This window comes from Panthera onca, chromosome C2, assembly GCF_046562875.1.
Source record: "Panthera onca isolate mPanOnc1 chromosome C2, mPanOnc1 haplotype 2, whole genome shotgun sequence".
Lineage (NCBI taxonomy): Eukaryota > Metazoa > Chordata > Mammalia > Carnivora > Felidae > Panthera > Panthera onca.
In genome coordinates this window covers 42,355,149-42,370,804 of record NC_138347.1, presented here as the reverse complement: position 1 = coordinate 42,370,804, position 15,656 = coordinate 42,355,149, and the positions used below count along the sequence as shown (strand labels likewise).

The 15,656-nt window shown below is 39.6% G+C and overlaps 2 long non-coding RNA genes across 2 annotated transcripts in view; both read left to right on the top strand.

Moving 5' to 3' along the window:
- The first annotated feature begins 671 nt into the window (after window positions 1-671).
- The window catches only part of LOC132683818 (uncharacterized), a 129,917-nt gene continuing 114,932 nt past the window's right edge, over window positions 672-15,656 (top strand). The window contains exons 1-2 of the long non-coding RNA XR_013557882.2: window positions 672-1,027; window positions 1,191-1,345. This is a non-coding gene — a long non-coding RNA (uncharacterized LOC132683818). The remainder of the gene's footprint in view (window positions 1,028-1,190; window positions 1,346-15,656) is intronic.
- LOC132683819 (uncharacterized) lies at window positions 12,292-14,845 on the top strand. The gene is made up of 3 exons (XR_009612397.3): window positions 12,292-12,393; window positions 13,457-13,543; window positions 13,908-14,845. It is a non-coding gene; the product is annotated as an uncharacterized LOC132683819 (long non-coding RNA).

The window sequence follows — 15,656 nt, the reverse complement described above, 5'->3', positions numbered from 1 at the left end:
GTTTTTTGCACAGTTGAATTGGTGGCCGGAACAGGAGCGGAGGGCCGAGAGCTCTGGGCAGCCCCACTTCCCCCCGCAGGCCTAGTTAGTTATCCGCACACCCGGGAGGAGCGGGGCCACGGCAGGCGCGGGTCACCATCACGATACACCCGGTCAGCGAGGCGGAGCCCGGCAGCCCCGCCTCGCGGCCTCAGCGCTGGGACACTAGGCCCCGCACTACCCGCTGCGGCGCTGGGAGCGGTGGCGGGAGCCTCGCTATGCGGGTTCCTGTGGCGGGAACTACGGGCTTACCTGGAGGGAGAGTTGGGGAACCCGAAAATGGCTCAAGGTAACAAATGGATATGGTCTCATCAACAGGAATGCCACCGAGGAAGATGGATTTGTAGAGCAGACGGCCCCAAAGAACAGCCCCAGGGAAGCACCCTGCAGGGCAGGACTTGAAGTTGTGGGCGCAGCGGGGGCGGGGCAGACCATGCTGCGGGTGCAGTTCCAGGGCAAGGCAGGAAACGTGCAGCCGACCGGAAGCGTCACAGACGCCGGCCACCTTGCGGGGGATACGGGCGCCATTACCTGCACCAGTTACCGGCAGAAAGATGAGAGGAGCGAGAGTGGGAAAGTGAGGGACTGGAGGAGGCTAACGCAGGCCAGACCCGACAGCGCCGCCCTACCCCCCGAGCGCCAGCCCAGCGCTCCGGCCCTCCAGTGCGGGGAGAAGTGATGCGCGGTGCGGACAGCAGGGCGCAGCCGAGCCAGGTGGAATCGGCCCCCGAGGCCCTAGACCACGGTTCTGCAGGGGCCCTGCTGACCGAAGAGCCTAGGGACAAAGGCAGTGAACGCGACAAGCAATGTCAAGGCGACGAGACCAAGGAGAGGAGATAGCACGGACTTGAACAGCCACCTCCTCATCAGTACCAACACCTCTTCACTTACCACACCCGAGGCCCAGAACACCCCAAACCGCAAGAAGGCAAAAAGACAAAAGCAGCCTCCACGGGAGAAAATTCCTCGGCTCCAGATGCTAAGCAAGGTGGGGCTGAAGTTTTTACGTTGTTTCGAGTCTGGGCAAGTTGCGATTGTTTTCTTTTTCTTTTTTTCTTTCTCTCTCTCTCTCTTTTTTCTTAAAGAACCACACTTTTAATTTGTAATAAAAATTTACAACTTGATTTTTTTTCCCCAAAATGTCAACCAAGTACAAGCACCTGTTAACAAAGATCTTCAATTAAAAAAGAAAGAGAGAGAGAGAAGAACCTCCTACTTTGGAAAGGGGAAACATTTGGACAAAGTCTCAAGTTTCTTACGTGACACAAAGGAGTTACAAGACATAAAATTAGGATAACCTCGAAAGGTTTGTTCCAAATAACAAATTTCATGTCTGTGGAATGTTTTACTTGTCTAAATGTGAGAATCAGGAAGAATGATGTTTTATAATAAAGGGTAATAGATATTAACTGGTAATATTCCCTAGATACTGGAATGAATTTCTCCATTGTACCCAGAAAGTCAGAATTTGTTTATTGATATTTTCCTCTTTCTAAGTGTTTCACTTTTAATTATTTCTTGATCCTTCACTGCCTGATATCACAGTGGAGGAAATAATAAACTCAAAAAGGCGGGCTTTGTTTATGAGTGACCACATGGAATAGGAAAAAGGACATAAAACCAGTAGATCTAAGGTCTAGTCTTAATTCCTTTTCTTATTCTTAATATAGTGTGGAACAAGTCGTGTCAACCATTTGGGTCTCAGTTTTCTTTTTACGGATGGGAGGATTGGGAAAAGTAAGCTCCAGTAACCATTCTTGCTTTAAAATTGGATAAATTGTGTTTATCACCATTATTTTTGCACCCAAGAGTCACCAATACATTCCAAATGAAATTAAAACATAGATTTATCCTATGCTTTAAGAAAGACATCATGCTGAGTATTAGTGAAGAGGAAATAAAGGTTGGAATTAAATTTATTGTTTGTCTTCACGACCCAAAGCTTCAAATACTACTGAGGTTATCTGCGTGACCCATCTGAGCGATGGGAACACAGCCTTCCTGTTAGCCAGTGGAAAAGGACTTCTGTCAACCCATGCTGCTTGCTCAAGTGTGCTGGCTCTTGCCTAGCTCACTTGTCTCCCCTACTTAATACATCACATTCACTTTCTCATTCCGTTCGTGTTATTGGATTCACTCTCGCCTCACTCTTCTTGGTTGCTACTTGATTTCTAAGTGCTGTTGCCTAAGCATCAACAGTATGAACTCTGCCTGTATCCTACCTAAGTCTTGAGTGTCAGAGGGTAGATAGAACATTGAGATCCTTGGAGACGGGGGTTTAAGTAACTCTAAGGTATTATTATTGATAGGTCATTCAGCTTGGAAAAAAAAAAAAAAAGATGACTACTTTAGATTTTTGTATGTGTTAGTGACATATTTAGAGTGATTGAAATGACATTTACGTTTGACTAATCCCGAGGATCTGGCCTTAGGGAGTGTTTGGAAAAGAGCATAGTTTGTTTAATTGAAATTTCTCTGCCTGTTATGCTTTCCCGTGTCGCAGCAACTAAGTTTACATTCAGTGGTGGTTGTTGAGCTTAGAAGAAACAAAATGTTTGAGGCTTCGCGGTATGCACGTGACTGTGAACATCAGGCTGCCAAAGCAGCTACAGCATCGTATGCAGACCCTGACTTGTGTAGGAAGAACTGCCAGACAAAAAGAGAATTATTTAAAGTCTCAGGGTTTCTCTCTTTAGTTCTTCTTTGCCTCAAGGGAAAGAAGCGGATGTAAAGACATCTGGAAAGCTTTCATAAAGTGAGATTTTACTTATCTACCTCTGGGTAGATAGGTTTAATTTCCAAACTCTTTAACTGTAAGGGGAATACATTTGCTCATCACTCTATGGAGTATTGCAGGAGAGAGAGAGGGCAAGACCTATTACAAATAACAGCCCAGTGCGGCTGAATCTTCCACATGTTGAAATTGAAGATTTTTTCAACTGGAGAATGCAAGGGCACCTAAGAGACTTATTTATGTAGTAGTGGTGATTAAACCTAAGCCCTCTGGTCCATTCTGTAGTGTGAATTGGAGACCAATTTTGGTTTTTCCATCTGGATCTCTTTGTTGTGATAGATCGTTGACACAACTTTAATACAAGGAAAGAATATGTTTTTTTAATGTTAATTTTTTATTTTTGAGAGATAGAGACAGATAGAGCATGAGTGGGGGAGGAGCAGAGAAAGAGGGAGGCACAGAATCAGAAGCGGGCTCTAGGCTCTGAGCTGTCAGCACAGAGCCTGACTCTGGGCTCGAAAGCACAAACCGTGAGATCGTGACCTGAGCCAAAGTTGGCCACTTAACCAACAAAGCCACCCAGACGCCCCAAGAATATGTTTTTAAAAAAACGCAACAACAACAAAAAAGACTGAAATGGGATTAGCAATTGGGACATTGGAATAAGGGTCCCTCTTCTTTTTTAGGTTTTCACTCCTTTGTTGCATCTGAAGATTTTACTTTTGTGCTGACATGGGAATTTGTGCTTGGTTTTGTGTGTCTTTTCTTTGATTGATGGTCTCAAGCTTTAGTGTGTTTGCAACTGAATTACAGCTTTATTTATAGAGATTTGTGTGCTGAGAATATTGGACTACATTAGATTCTCAAAACACTGATGTAAGAGAGAAAGAGCAGAAAGTGTGAGAACAAATTTCTTTGATAAACAGACATGACTGTCACTAAGCAGTTTCAAAGAGAAGAAAGAGGCTTTAGTTGTTGAGTCCCACACCTTGCATGTTGGCTCCTACTGTTCAGAGGAGGAGTGGCTGACAATAACTGGAGAAAGCTTAGAAATGTATGCATGGGAGGGGTGCCTGGGTGGCTCAGTCGGTTAAGTGTCCGACTTCGGCTCAGGTCGTGATCTCACAGTTTGTGAGTTCGAGGCCCACGTCAGACTCTGTGCTGACAGCTCAGAGCCTGGAGCCTGCTTCACTTTCTGTATCTCCCTCTCTCTCTGCCCCTCCCCCGCCCTCTCTCACTCTCAAAAATAAATAAACATAAAAAAGAGAAATGTGTGCATGGGATTTTAGATAGTTTTTAAAGCATGTTAAAAGATAAGTTATTTAAGAAGAACACAGGTTGCAAAACAATCTGAATATGAATTTTAATGTAGTGCAAATGATCTGGAAATTGTAGTCTGTTATAAACTTTTCTGAAAATATATATTTATCTGAAACTAATTCCCCAACTTCCATTCTGATATAGGTTTTGGTCATTCTACTCAGAATTACTGTTATTGGTTCTCTAATTACATGTAAATAATAAAAGGAAGGTGCAAAACTGCAAAACCTTACAGCTTGAGTGTCTAAAATGTTCTGGGTTGTTCTAATGGGAAGGATATGGAGTGCCATAAACAAGCATTTATTGGCTTGGTCTCTGTGCTTTTGATCGAATTCCTTATTTTCTTTAGGAAGACTTTGTGTCTTTCTGCTTGTTAGTTTTCTTTTGTTACTGGGGTTTTGGTTGTGGAGAAGGAGGGAAAATTTAAAAAGATTAAATTAAATTTAAATTTAAAAGTTTACTCTGTAGGACATCAAGTTTTGAAGAAGCCATATCATTTAGGAGTTTCTTGATGGGTTGTCCTCAAGAATTCCTGAATTTAGAGATCCATTTCAGGTTAACTCCACTATTCTAAAAGTGGTTTGCATTCATTTGTTTCATTTCTTTTGATTTTAATTTTCTGTGGTATGTATACACTTCGCATAGTTAACAATTCATGGTTCCTTTACTATTTACACGGACTGCAGTACATAGGAGTCTATGTTCTCATGGTGGAACTATTTCCAGATGGCCTATAAATTGTCATTTGCCATAATGGTATTTTTTTTTTCTAATATGAGGCTAGCAAGAGCCTAAAAGTAGATGGAAATACACAACACGTAAGTCTTTAGGCACTCGTACTTTGGGTAGCTATCTCATCCTGCTTCCTCAAAGATGATTCACAGACTTATCTAGGAGGGATGGTAGAAAAGCAAAAAATAGAAATAGTAATCTTTGAGAAGAAAAAAGATAAAGGTTGTCTAACATATAGAGGTTCTTGCAATTTCTCCATGGCATGCCAGTAGAAAAAAATGGAAGAGGGGCCATTGGGTGGTTCAGTTGGTTAAGTGTCTGACCTCAGATCAGGTCATGATCTCACGGTTCATGAGTTGTGCTGACAGCTCAGAGCCTGGAACCTGCTTCAGATTCTTTGTCTCCTTCTCTCTCTCTGCCTCTCCCTGATCACATTCTGTCTCTCTCTCAAAAATAAATCAACATTAAAAAATCTTTTAAAAATGGAAAAAAGAACATCTAGAAGAAAAAGAAAATACATACAAGACCTCTTATTTGGCCTCTACAGGTGGCTTTTGTCTCCAAACTCCTTAATTATAACAAGAATTATCTAAGTTAATCTACGTTCAACATTGATGGTGGAGAAAAGGCCATTCACTTCTAGTTTTAGATGTATAAAACCATTTACTTACTTTTTTCTCGTCTTTCCTTAAACCTAAATATAATTTTGACTTTCATATGTAATTTTTTGTTTCATTATAAAAAAGAGCACATAATGTATATGAAATGAGTTGCTCTTCATTTTAACTGGTGCTGTCACATTATTTTACGTTTTTTAGTTAACACATCAATGATACATGTTTTGGTTTTTTATTACATAGAAATTACAAATTACTTTTTAAATGATGTGCTCATAATGTAGCCTAGGCTGTTCTGTGGCATGTCAAAATTCATCTAAATAAAGTTTAAAAGTTGAAAAGAATACTTGTTATAAGGCATTTGCAACCAGTTATGAAGACTTTGAGAATGTTGTCTCATAGAGACACATGTGTGGTGACAATACTAGAGGTGACAGAGAATAACATATATCTAGTCATTTAAAGGAGGTAGTCCCATTGATTCTAGATAGGTCTTTTCTCTGTTAAATTGTTTTCCCCTTCATAATAAATTTTGTAGATTATATTGCTATTTTTATTTATTTTCATAGATGACAGTATGGCCACACATCTCACTTAGAATGTCCATGCTTATGAAAGTATATATCACTACATTTTGAAGAGGAGTGAGCTCTGTTTTTCAAGGTAATCTTTTGGACTGTTCTCCCTGCAACAATCAATTTATACCGCCAGGGGTCAGCCTTCATGAACAGATGTCCATATATATCACTCAGGTGTCCAGTTTCAGGACGGTGTTACGATTTGATTTCATGCAATGCTTTTTCACTTGGGGATAGAAGAATCTCCTTGGATACTTACATGGTAATATACAGCTTCTTGCAGTTTGAGTTTTCTAGCTGCACTCTTGACAGGACATTTCTCAAGGGATTTCAGTATATAGCTTAACTGTTCTTTTCCCTTAGCTGTCTCTTTTCTCTTCTGTCTGATGTGGATTCAGAGCCTTCATCTAAAATTTAATATGCAGGGGCAGGAGGATGGCGGACCACAGCAGAATCATAGGTCAGGGTCTTCCCAAAACCTTTATGAATGGGACTGAAGATGACAGTTGCTCACAGAATGCCTGCGTTTGGGGTGTGACATGTGGGAGCCATACATGTGGGAGCCATATATGAGAGTGACATAACTATAATGCCTTATCTAACTGCCAGTTTCTCTTTTTCTTCTTGTTTCCTCTGCTTCTGGGAGATAGCGAGGTCCTTTTTGCCCACTACACTGTAAGGTCTTAGCCAGGGGCTGTATGTGTGTTTTGTTTTTTTTTCCTAGTACTTATCATAATGTTTCACATGTAGTTGACACTGATGGTGCTTTTTGAGCTGTTCTGAACGGAACTCAGTAAATACTGATATACCAGAATGACCTACTGTATGGCTATTTTTATTGGTAAAGAAATATTAAACATCATTGGAAATACCCACATAGTGATACCCCAGAATATAATGATCTATTGTTCTTTTTCTTTATGCAAAAGGAGAAGGCACATGGTTTATAAGTAATTGGGACAAGTTGGAGCTTTTATCAAACTAATAATTGTTCTGAGTGGAGAAAAATTTTTAGACAGAACTCAAAGAAATATTGCATGTTCTTCCCTGAGGAGGGCATTTCCATTAGCTGGGAGACAACATTGTTTATTTCTCATAATAAATGTCTTTTCTATTTGTTCTGTATCATGTTAAGTTTAACACCATACCGGACCATATTAGAAAGTTAATTTAAAACAACTGAATCTGGCTTTCAGAATTGGGAAGGAATTTATTGTTCATCTAGCACGCATCATTGTGCTTCACAGAACACTTTTCACTTTTAAGCAGAATGAATACCAAAGTTTGTAAACAAGGGTGATGGCTTTAGTTAACTATACTCAACTATGTAATGTGTGTGTGTGTGTGTGTGTGTGTGTGTGTGTGTGTGTGTGTGATACTATACTAAATTACATGCTTGTTAGACTATGATCAAAGATCAGGTTCAACTTGTGACCACTGGGAGTCACTGTATAGCTATCACAGCTGAGGAGGACCCCCCAGAAGCCACACCAGTTTGCTGGGCAACCGGGATGATAACACACTCTTCTCTTTGCCCCAACCACTGGCATTTATCCATTTGCCAACTGATAGTCATTAAGTGCCCACAGAGAGGCGGGTGCTGTATTAAATTAGGCAATGCAGTGAGAACAAGTTGCCTGGGTGGCTAGCCACGTCTCTCCCCTGCTACTCCCACCCCCAAGCAAAGCTCTTTAAATCTCCTTCATGATTTATCCATTTTATTTATTATTATTTATACTTATTTATGAGATGTTGTCTTTCCTACCAGAGATCCTTGAGAGAGAAGTCAACATTTTTATTCTGTAATTGTTTATCACATTAACTGGCAGGCAGTAGATCCTTATTACCTGTTTGTTGGGTAACTGGATGCGATGCCAGTAATTTTTCTTGTCCTTTTGATATTGCTGTTATTTCCTCTCGACTGCACTACTACCTGCGTATTGCCATCTATTCTGCATCACGCCTTGTTCATTATCTTCTAACGCTATTGAAGTAATGAAATGGCTATAGACGAACAATTGTTTTTCACGGTCAATTATTCTTCCTCCTTCATTCTGCTGTAACAGATTATAGATTTTTATTTTTTAAATGTTTATTTATTGGGGCGCCTGGGTGGCGCAGTCGGTTAAGCGTCCGACTTCAGCCAGGTCACGATCTCACGGTCCGTGAGTTCGAGCCCCGCGTCAGGCTCTGGGCTGATGGCTCAGAGCCTGGAGCCTGTTTCCGATTCTGTGTCTCCCTCTCTCTCTGTCCCTCCCCCGTTCATGCTCTGTCTCTCTCTGTCCCAAAAATAAATAAACGTTGAAAAAAAAAAATTTAAAAAAAAAAAAAATGTTTATTTATTTTTGAGAGAGCGCAAGTGGGGGAGGGGCCAAGAGAGGGGGACAGAGGATCCGAGAGGATTCCCATCAACAGCCGTAAGCCCCATGTACGGGGAACTCATGAAAGGCAAGATTATGACCTGTGCCTAAGTCCGATGCTCAACCGACTGAGCCACACAGGTGCCCCTGCTCTGACAGTTTAGAAGTCTTGTTTATATCACATCAAAAATAAATGACATCACTTATCAATGGCAGCATTAATTATCTCATTTTGGAATTGGGAATTAGAATTGAACCATGCATAGGAAAAGTTGTGTAGTGTTGGAAAACAACATTAGTTGCTAGAAAGAGCTCTAAATTCACAAGGGGGAAATCTGCATTTTAGTTTCAGAATTTTCACCAAGGAATAATTTCAATATTGAGGACCATACTAATTCTCACCACCTCCCTTTCTTCATTTATAAAATCCATTCAACCTCTATTAAATGCCACATGGGGACCTGGCAATGTACTAGGTGTTGGGGGAGGGGGTACAAAGATGAATTAAGCAGATGCTAGTGCTGTGAAAGGATGACACTACAGTTGTGAGTGGCAACTAGAAGTGACACATAAAACAAATTGAACTTTAAAGGAAGCACTTAAGTGCCAAATAAGTGGAAGAGACCATGGGAGTTTAGATATGTGAGTAATTTCATGTAGATTACATCTGTCGTAATTGGCTTCAGAAAATTGGATTTTGCCTTTCGTTTTGAAATATCAAGACATTCCATCCCCTGAAATGAAAAGCAGAGGATGTGTTGGGAAGAGATGTTCAGCTATGTCTTGGCAACAACGAGGAAGATTTATGTCTGAAAAGGCAAAGATGTGTAGGGGAAAGTGGGAAGAACTATTAAAGATGTAGTGAGTCCATTTTGTGAATACTTTGAATATATATGTAATCATGGGTTTGTGGACCATAGTGGATCACGCTTAAAGTTGGGTCTTGAAAGGCACACCTCATTTTATATCCGACTCGTCTTGTTAGAACAACCGGATGTTCTCTGTAGGTGTGACACTGGGAGTTACCATCGCCAGTCGTTTTTTCCTGACACGGGTTCTTATTAATCACACAAGTCGAAATATTACCAGAGAGTCTTGACTCTTGCAGAAACGTTGGCATTTCATCCACAAAAGTGTTCCCTTGGCAGATGGCTACGGCCAGGACATATGAGGCCTGAAGTTGTTCCAGTGTTGGGGCAGCTGATTTGTTACACAGAGAGCACAGAGCTCCATGTTACATCAAGGATTTTCAGTCTTCCCCATGGCTTCCGTTTGTGAAAAATATTCTGTAGGAAAACTTTCTGCCAGACCAGGAGCCACAAATGCTGAGCTTGTGTGATAAAACACTGAGACCCTTGAGGATAAATTAGAGGGAGGAAAAGTCGCTTCCTGAATTAATTAAATTACATTTGCATCTTTAAATATTTTAATCATCGGGTAACTAGAAATGTGTGCTTAGAGTATTGCTAATAATGCAATTCTTTTCTTATTCAGTTCACTCTTTTCTTACCTTTTCTCCTTCTGCTGTGTTTCAGAACTGCCAGTTTAGGGGAACAATCCTTTATTCCCATAATTGAGAACCAACCTTTATTCCCATAACTGCATAAAGACTTCTGTTCCTGTTAATGCCAATAGATTTTTTTTAGTCCCATTAAGGAAAATGGATCTTTATTTTCATGAATGTTGTAGAATGAGATGACTGGAACCTCACAGGTAATAAAGACCAGACAAGCTGATTAAATGAAGAAAACCATAAAGAAACAATTGATTTATGGTAATGATTTTTTTGTTTGTCCAAAAAAATCTCCCTAATTAATTTTTCTCTCATGGGAGTAATAGTGAAGGCACTTATAGAAAATATATATATGTGTCTTATTTCAAGCTATGAATTTTTTTATAGGATTCCCTCATATACACTGAACTCTCACCTATAACCCACATTATTAAAGCTACCAAAAAAAAAAAAAAAGACCAACCACATTTTTAAACTCATAACTGAAGGAGGTAAATAGAGTACCTGGTACAAAAAAATCTTACTTCACATTCTAAGGACCGGATGTAATTCTATGTCTATCCCAGGCTTGCACCATAACTGGGGAGAAAAGTCTCAACAGAAATGTACCATTTAACTCAGTAGATATTTCTATAGACTTTAGAAATGTAAAATTGATCCCTAAATAATTGCAAGAAAATTGGTTTTCAAAACTTAAAATGATCACGTAAGTGTACCCCAAATAGTTTCTTATCAAAAAAATTGCAGGGATCTTTTTTGGTAGTTAACCTCTTAAATATTGCAAGCAATCTTCTAGATCTCTTAAAATTGGTCAAATATGCAATTTCCTTCTAGTTGAGATTCATAAAGGAAAGAGACACCTAAAGCCTTTCTTCAAAATGATACCAGGGGCATTGTTATTGGTGAGCTTGACCTAAATATTGAGCTAGGATGAGAGAGTGGGTCGGCAAGCCATCAAAACAATTCAATTAAAATTAAATCATTTGTTTTGTCATAAAGATGGATATTTTTAACTACACACATTCGATTTTTATAGGAATTTCTACTTTAACTTTTACTTTATTTTGAATGGTAAGAGGCTGAGTCTCTGTAAATACAACTATAAAACTCAGTACCAAAAGAAAGCCAAATGTACAAATGAAATAAACCCATGAAATTACTGGACTAAATTTTTACAAATGATGTGAGAAATACCTAAGGTATTTTGATTTCTGTTCCTTCAAAGTCACTTTTTGAACATAGATTAGGATTTATATTTGTGTTATGAATTTGGCTGTTCCCAATCCCCATCTCTCACCCTGATTGAGTGGTAAATCTTATTACCTGAAAAGAAAAAAAAACTGAACGAACAAAACAGTAGTGAATACAAACGGAGCTCCTATACTACCACTTGGTCGTGCAGCAGAAGAAAACCTATTTTACAAATAAATGACCATTTATCCACAAATATTCCTTAGATACACAAACAATGGTAATTTCCAGGTCATATCTCTGTGAGGATAAAGGAATTTTTTAAACGACATTTTTCCATAGAGTAGTGAAAAACCAGAGTGAGAATACTTAGGAGAAGGAAAAAGAAACAGGGAAATTAGAAGGGACCTTAGAAATTATGTAATAACTGGTATATTTCTCTCAACAAATAGGTGGAAAAATCGAGCCACAGAAAGAGATCAACACAGGTTTTTTGACTTTTTTTCTTTTAACTTCTTAATTATAGACAACATTTTTAACATACATGAAAGTAAACTGAATAGCCTAGGACTCTGTTGACCGATCAGGTCATCACATTACAGCACTCTAGGCTAGAGACACACCTTGAAATAATCATACTTGCATATAATGAGTTAAATCAAATATATTTAAATTTTTTTAATGTATATTTTATTTTTGAGAGAGAGAGACAGAGCACGAGTGGGGGAGGGGCAGAGAGAGAGGGAGACACAGGATTCGAAGCAGGCTCCGGGCTCTGAGCTGTCAGCATAGAGCCTGACGCAGGGCTCGAACTCATGAACCGCAAGATCATGACCTGGGCCTAAATCAGAGCTTAACCGACTGAGCCACGCAGGCGCCCCAATCAAATATATTTTAAAATGAGTTCCACTTGTGTTGCCTGGGTGGCTCAGTCGGTTGAGCGTCTGACTTTGGCTGGGGACATGATCTCACCACAGTTTGTAAGTTCGCGTCTGGCATCTGGTTCTCTGCTGTCAGCACAGAGCCTGCTTCAGATCCTTTGTCTCCCTCTCTCTGCACCTCCCCCACTCGTGCTCTCTCTCAAAAATAAATAAACGTTAGAAAAATGAATCCCACTTACTTCTTTTTACTTTTTAAAATGTGGCTGTTAGAAAATTTGAAGTTGTGTATATGGCTCACATTATGCTTTTATTGGACAGTGTTGGCCTAGAACTCCCATTTAACTACACCACCTTAGCAGTCATCAACTCAAGACTCATCCTGTTTCATTTATATCCCAGGCACTTTGGAACTGTCTATGGTCATACAGGTAATTGGTCCCAGATTTGGCATGGAACACCTGCTTGTTGGCTATTGCTCTTTCCACCACTATACTTTTAAACTGAAGTCTTCCCTTATGTGCCAGTTTTACTATCTCCTAATTATTTATGATTACTTTTGTGACATTTAGTGCTTGTGACAGGTTAATAATGCATTCATTTATTTCCTTTACAGACTATTATTTTAATTTAACTGATAAAGATTCTTGGATCAAATTCCACATTTACTCTACTAAGGAGAGTGAACACATTTGTAAATCAGCACTCAGTCTTGCAAAATCCTGATCACCTAAAGAGTAGCAAAGGAGTTAGTACCTTCTTGGCTATGCTTCTTATTTATATTTTTCATGCAAAATTCCATTGTTCTATTAAAGTAGATGGTAAAAAAGCATAATTATCCAATAATTAATAAACAATTTCCGTTAAACATTTACCGTGTAAAAACCTCAGTGTGTGTATACACACACAGACATACACATACCTCATCATTTGGGGGAGTTAGTAGTCTTGCGGGGGAGAGAGGAGTTTGTTTCTACAGAAGCTCGACTTGAAGGGTCAAAGAGAAATGTCTAGAGATGAGCAGGAGCTGAGCTACTGGGAAAAATGTTTCTGTCTACACTTTCTCTTGAGTGATGACTTCTTGAATCAAGAAAGAAAATATTTTGTTAAAACCATTCTGACAATATGCTATTTCAGGAAATATTTATAATTTAATCTCTGCATATATTTTTCTGTATCTTTGTCATAGTGATTTCAATGAAGTATACTATAATTCTAACATAGTTGTGTATTTGAGGGGATATACGTCGTTACAAGAATCTACTTGATTTTTTTTTAACTAAATTACAAATTTGACTTAACTTTCACATTTGCATCTTAGAAAATGAAATGGCTTGATCACAAAGCATCTGGGAGTTTTAACCTGAGGTCAAAACTTCGAGAGGGTGGCTGATGTTTTTCTGGTACTCCTGCCAAGAGCCATTGGCCTTTAGGGGTGACTTCGGCGGGAAGTGATGTCGCGTACTTGTTGGCTATGTTCTGTGTGCCCTACAGATCCACATATACCTTTTTCTGGTCCTGGGAAGCTGACCCGTGGAGACTCAGCCACCTGGATCCCTTTCCTTCTGTTCACTGGTTAAGGTAAAGCCAGCAGGGAAAATGAATAGGAGATAGGGAATAGGGGGGAGGGTGCGCCTGGGAATTTATTCCTCTTGTTCTCTTGTTGGGTTGCTGAGGGTGACTGCAGCCCACCCAGCCCATCTGTGTCTGGGTTTTGGTGACCACTCACTCTCCTACAGCCCTAGGGTTGCTAACTGTCTACCTCTTAAAAGGCCAGGGGTACTGTGTCATCCCTTCTGGGTTTTCCACCCCTTCTCATACATTTGTAACATCTTTTTATTCAACTGCCCTCAAACTATCCGAATTCGAATGTGCCATCTGTTTCTGTGGGATCCTGAAGGTGTATGAGGATTTCCAACCCCAGCTCTTTATGTTGACATTCTAGTTTGACTCTGGATACCTCAGCATTCTGTCCTCAGGGCGAGTTTCTACTTGAAAAAGAAATCAGCATATTACCGGAGGCCCTGGGACATTAAGCAAAGGCTATAGAACAAGGATTTTCTCACATTCCTTTCTAGCTAAATAATGAAATGTACGCTTCACTGGAATGAAATACAGAACTGACATTCCAGAATGGACTTGAAAACTAAACAATTCTTCAAGGTATACTTGCAATTAGACTAAGGAATGAGGTGGCAGCTGCAGCCCCGAAGTCAATACCTTTGGACTTGACTTTACATTGACGCCACAGACACATTTGGCCTCCTGTTGCTGGCAACAGTATTAAGTCCTGGTGCACTTAAGAGCTTCAGGTTTCTAATAAGCATTTTCTTCAAAGCAGGGGCTTGATTTGCTCTGTGATTTTTGTCAAGTGCATATCATATCAAAGGATAAGTGTTTGCCAAAGCCTTTCTTCAGCCACAAAAAGGGGAGTTTTGTTTGAAGAAAGTCAAGTTACACTGACTGGCTCCCACTGGGAAGATGAAAGGAATGACTGGATTTCCTGTTACTCTGTTGTTGTTGTTTGTATCCCTCAAATATTTTAATCAACATGAAAGGACTCCTTGCACTGTGAGAGCAGTGCAATCTGAGAAAGCCATTTAGAAACCGCCAAATAGATTTGCAGCTAATAAAGTTGTATTTGTCTGTGGTGTCAAAGACCAGATTTATGGGAGGTGATTAATAAGGGCCAGAAATGCCAGGCTTGGCGAGATGGTCAGGAGATTATTTTTCAAATGGATTTCCCCACTGCAGATTCTTAATATGCACTATGTACATTTAAGGAAACAAGACAGATTGCAAAGCTGATTTTGGTCTAGTTACAATGCAGCATTGAGACAGGATTATGATATAAACTGTGCAAATTCTATATATGTACATGGTCTAACGAATCAAGAATAACAATTTCAAATCAAAAATTAAAAATATTTTAAATGTTTTTTTTAATGTTTCATTTATTTTTGAAAGAGAGAGAGAGAGCATGAGCAAGGGAGGGACAGAAAGGGAGGGAAACACAGAATCTGAAGCAGGCTCCAGGCTCTGAGCTGTCAGCGTAGAGCCTGACGTGGGGCTCGAACCCACGAACTGTAAGATCATGGCCTGAGCCAAAGTCAGACGCTTCACTGACTGAGCCACCTAGGCACCCCCAAAATTAAAAATATTTTATTAATGATCTGTATTTTATAATATGAAAGGGTTCATCTTTATTCATTGCTGAGTATTGTTTTCTTATTACATTTCTGTGCCATATGTATTACAGCATAGGCCCTCAATACAAGTGTGTTTAAGGAATGAATGACTAGATAGTTCAAGCACATCTATTCTCTCAGTTTTAAAGTCTTAAAAGTTCTATTATAGTTGTGTAATGATTCTTGTGCTCTGAAAAAAAAATAAGAAAAAGTATACCATCATCATTGAGTTTATTATAATTTATAATTGCCAGCAAGGAAATTAGTGACATAGGATATTTTTATTCAAATGAAGCAAGTCTCAATTTCCTTATTGTCAGTGCTTGAGGCAGGAAGGAAGTGTGGCATTGTACTTGTTTTATCAAAAGCCTGAAATCTGCATCCCTTCATGAGGAACACATGGGAGAACATTACTCCTATCCCAGATTTCTTTGTGTTTGAGTCTCATCTTTTCATGTTCTTGTTTCTTATCTCTTTTTTGTCCTATTATTTCTTTTCTTCCTATT